This window comes from Octopus bimaculoides, chromosome 16, assembly GCF_001194135.2.
Source record: "Octopus bimaculoides isolate UCB-OBI-ISO-001 chromosome 16, ASM119413v2, whole genome shotgun sequence".
Taxonomy (NCBI): Eukaryota; Metazoa; Mollusca; class Cephalopoda; order Octopoda; family Octopodidae; genus Octopus; species Octopus bimaculoides.
The window spans coordinates 35307807-35312058 of record NC_068996.1 but is presented as its reverse complement, the minus strand read 5'-3'; the positions used below and the strand labels follow the sequence as shown (position 1 = coordinate 35312058).

General features: G+C 37.8%; 1 protein-coding gene and 1 long non-coding RNA gene across 5 annotated transcripts in view; one reads left to right on the top strand and one right to left on the bottom strand.

Annotated features, from left to right (window-relative positions):
• LOC106870681 (centrosomal protein of 290 kDa) overlaps positions 1-4252 on the top strand; it is a 364606-nt gene that overhangs the window by 35677 nt on the left and 324677 nt on the right. The window lies entirely within an intron of this gene.
• LOC128249619 (uncharacterized) overlaps positions 1-4252 on the bottom strand; it is a 67366-nt gene that overhangs the window by 28034 nt on the left and 35080 nt on the right. The gene's annotated exons all lie outside the window — the stretch shown is intronic.

Sequence of the window (4252 nt, the reverse complement as noted above, 5' to 3'; positions counted from 1 at the left end):
TATGATAGGCTTCTTTCTGTTTCCATCTACCAAATCTATACACAAGGCTTTCTTCAGTCTGAGGCTATAGTAAAAGACACTGGCTCAAGGTGCCATGCAGTAGGACTGAACCTGGAATGATGTAGTTGGGAAGCAAACTTCTTACTACACAGCCACATCTGCGCTTATATATTATATTCACCATTGTCATCATCATGAAGCTTTAATGTCCACTTCTCTATCCTTGTTTGTGTCAGATTGTATTTATTAAGGCAGATTTTCTACAGCTGGGTGCCCTTCCTGTCGCCAACCCTCAGTTGTTGCCAACCCTCAGTTGTTGCCAAGCTGGACATATTTTCATGGAAGATTGGAAATGAGAGACACCATTTATATGACAGTAACACTCATTTTACAACTATAGTGTGATGTCAAGACGAGTAGACACTAACATAGACACACACACACACACACACACACACACACTCTACCAAATTCACTGATAAGACTTTGGTCAGCCCAGGACTATAATAGTTGAAACTTGCCCAAGGTGTCACACATTGGGATTGAGCCTGAAACCACATGACTAAGAAACAAACTTCTTAACCACACATCCTGAATAGCTAAGGTTTTAATGCAGACAATATCAAACAATAAACAGTTGTATTGGCTGCTACTCTTTCATCTCAAATTGGTGTTTACATATCACACACACACACACACGTATACATTACTTGTAGAAAGGGAAGCCATATTTTGAAAGTATTTGCAATAATAACTATATAGAATATATAGAATATATTAATTTTTATGCCATAAGTCACAAAATTTTCCAGACAGACAAAAACCATAATTATATCACCAATATTAAAGGACGAGATATCGAATTCATGACAAAATAGGTAACCATTGACATAGACTCAACATAGTTTTGCGTCGGTGGTAATGACAGCTTTTGAATGACGACTTCACCAAGAATATAAATCAATATCTTGTATAAATAAAGCCTATTGCAGTAGTGGGAGCACTGTACAATTGATTAGTGCTTCTACTAGGCTGGTTTTTTTTTGCATAATGCAGTTCATCCTCCTCTTCTCCCTGCTCCTCCTCATCATCGTTATCATCTTCATTACCATTGCCATTATTATCATTACCATTTAATGTATATCCATGCAGGCATGGGCGTGGGTTGAATGATGTAACACAAATCTAATGGATCCAAACACTGCATCAAGCTCCAGTGTCTGCTTTGGCATGGTTTCCACAGTTGGATGCCTACCTTCGCAATACCAACACCACCACTAATGAGATCACCACACAGCTAGCAAAACTAAGACACTCCTTTGACTGAGTGGAGCTAGAGTAGAGAGGGAAGTAGCTTTATGTTATGAGATGAGAGAAGGAACCAGAAAAGAATAGGTTTCTTGCTGCAGAACTACATGACTACTCTCATTATAGAAGAGTACATGGACTTGAAAATTTTAATACTTTTTCTATGACATAGAGGTCATGGGATTCAACCAGCATATAATCTCTAGAATGATTATGGTTTCCAATCAGGACACATTTTGGGCTAGAGTTTTAGTATACTGAATTGGCCCCAAAACTTGATACAAAAAACAAAATATTTTTTGAAAAATTTCAGTATTTGTTAAAACATGGAAGAAAAATCCCACCAGGTCAGCTTTACTTTCCATCTCTCCGTGGTCAATAAAATAAAATACCAGTTGAGTACTGAGGCTGTTATATATTAAAAATGCTGGCCTTGTGCCAAAATTAGAAAAAAAAAGGCTGTGAGCTGTTAGAATCTTTAAAGCATAGGACAAAATGCATAATGGTATGTGTTCCCACTTATTACATTATGAGTTCAAATTCCATCAGAATCAACTTTGACTTCCATCCATTCATGTAGCCCATCCCACTCAAAGGTTCCCTGAATAAAGTTTGTTTAAGGGTGATGTACAAACACCCATATTTCCAGATGTGAATTACACAAACCCCAAAGAATTCCTCTCAACACATAGCTATGAAAACACCATTTGAGCATGGCCGTTGCCAGTACCGCCTGACTGGCCCTCATGCCAGTAGCACATAAAAGCACCCACTACACTCTCGGAGTGGTTGGCGTTAGGAAGGGCATCCAACTGTAGAAACTCTGCCAGATCAGATTGGAGCCTGGTGCCGCCATCTGGTTCGCCAGTCCTCAGTCAAATCGTCCAACCCATGCTAGCATGGAAAGCGGACGTTAAACGATATTATTATTAAAGTGACTTATCAAAAACAAGTTGTAATTGATGTTGTTAAAATGCTTTCTATTCCATTTTATATAGATTTTGTTTAGTCACAGTTGTAATTATTTTATACAACAACAATATTTTTATTAATAATCATTGTACAAAACAAGAGAAAGAGAGCAAATAATATTAATCTAGAAATATTATCATGGTTATTATTATTATTATTATTATTATTATCATTATTATTATAATTATTTTAATTTAAACAAACATAAAAATAAACGTTGTTTACAGTTGAGGAAACTAAATTAATTTCCGGAAAACGACAAGAATTTAAATAAAAATAAATACTATGTACAAAACAGAACAAACTAAAATAATTTCCATGTTCCTCTTATTATGGAATCTGGAACCATTTGCAAGAGTATATCACCATTCAAAGGAGCATGAACACACTCTGTAGACATGCCCTTGCCCTGTCTGTCTGTCTGGTTTCTCTCTCTCTCTCACTTTACCTGTTTCCCTCTCCCTCATTCATTGATTAGGAGGTGGAGTATTTTCTAAACGGAAATAGAGGGAAGCTGAGAAAGAGGAGGAGTATATTATTAGTGTATAGAAATGTGTGTGTGTGTATGACTGAGCACACCATGCATGTTGCATGTCCCTGCATGAGCCAGCAATACTTGTACCTTCAGAGAGTGACTCATGGCATGACAACATTCAGATGTCAGGGTGGGTAGGAGTGCATTGGAGGAAAACAAGCAGCAGCTAGTGGCAGACGCTGAGGTAGTAGTGATGGAGTGATGATAGCGGTGGTCATGGTGGTGGTGATGGTGGTGGTGATCATGATTGTGGTTGTAGTGACAATGGCTGTACTGGTGATGGTAATGTTATTGTTGTGGTGGTGGAGGAGATTGTTGTGATGGTTGTTTGGATGGAAGTAGTAGTGGTAGTAGATATCAACAGTTTTGACAGTAGCGGTTAGTTGCTGATTGTATGGATGGTAGTGGCTGGTTAAAGTAGCAATAGTGATAGTAATACTAGTAGTAATAACGGTGGAGGTGGTGTGGTGGTTGTGTCGAATTTTACAGGGTGTTGCTGTTTTTGTTGTTGTCGCTTAACCCCAAGTCAGTCCTGACTAGACAGACCAATGATCAAAGACATTCCTACCATGACTATCCATTCTGTCCATTTACAGGTATATAGGATCGCATTACCTAATGTAGCCTTTCTTTATTCAAGACGATAGTGGTATGATATGAGGGAAATTTGCCTTCTATTTCTAGCAGGTCTTATGTAAATATTGATATTGTTGGAGGGTGGCTGTGTATATTAATCCAAGTAGAAAAGCCAGTATTTTATTATTGGGACATATACAATGTTTGTGAAAGCAATGGCACTGTTGAAATAACAAATGTACTTTTCCTTGCAGACAGCTTATCTAGGATTACGTAAACTAATACCCTTACATCCATTTTCTCTGCCTACTATTCCTTGGTGGGTCATAGGGGTAGAGTCCTCAAGCACCTCCTCCATAGAATCTTATAAGAATCAACTGCCATCACACTTTCTTGCTGGATTCCCAAGAGTGACCAACTGAGACTATAGATATTATTGAATCATATGGTTCTTGGTCTACTCCTAGGCCTCCTGCAAGCAGTTGGTGCTTCTTGAAGAATCCATCGTGTGACTCTTTTCTGTAATATTAAAAGAATTTGTAGTACTAAAGTTGTCCTTTCCTTTTTTTAAAGATGTGATTTGAGCAAAGTGGAACATAGAAGCTTCCATGTTGAAGTTCTCATTACTCTTTTACTCTTTTACTTGTTTCAGTCATTTAACTGCAGCCATGCTGGAGCACCACCTTTAGTCGAGCAAATCGACCCCAGGACTTATTCTTTGTAAGCCTAGTACTTATTCTATCGGTCTCTTTTGCCGAACTGCTAAGTTATGGGGACGTAAACATACCATTGGTTGTCAAACAATGTTGGGGGGACACATAAACATATACACAAACATACATATATATATATATATATATA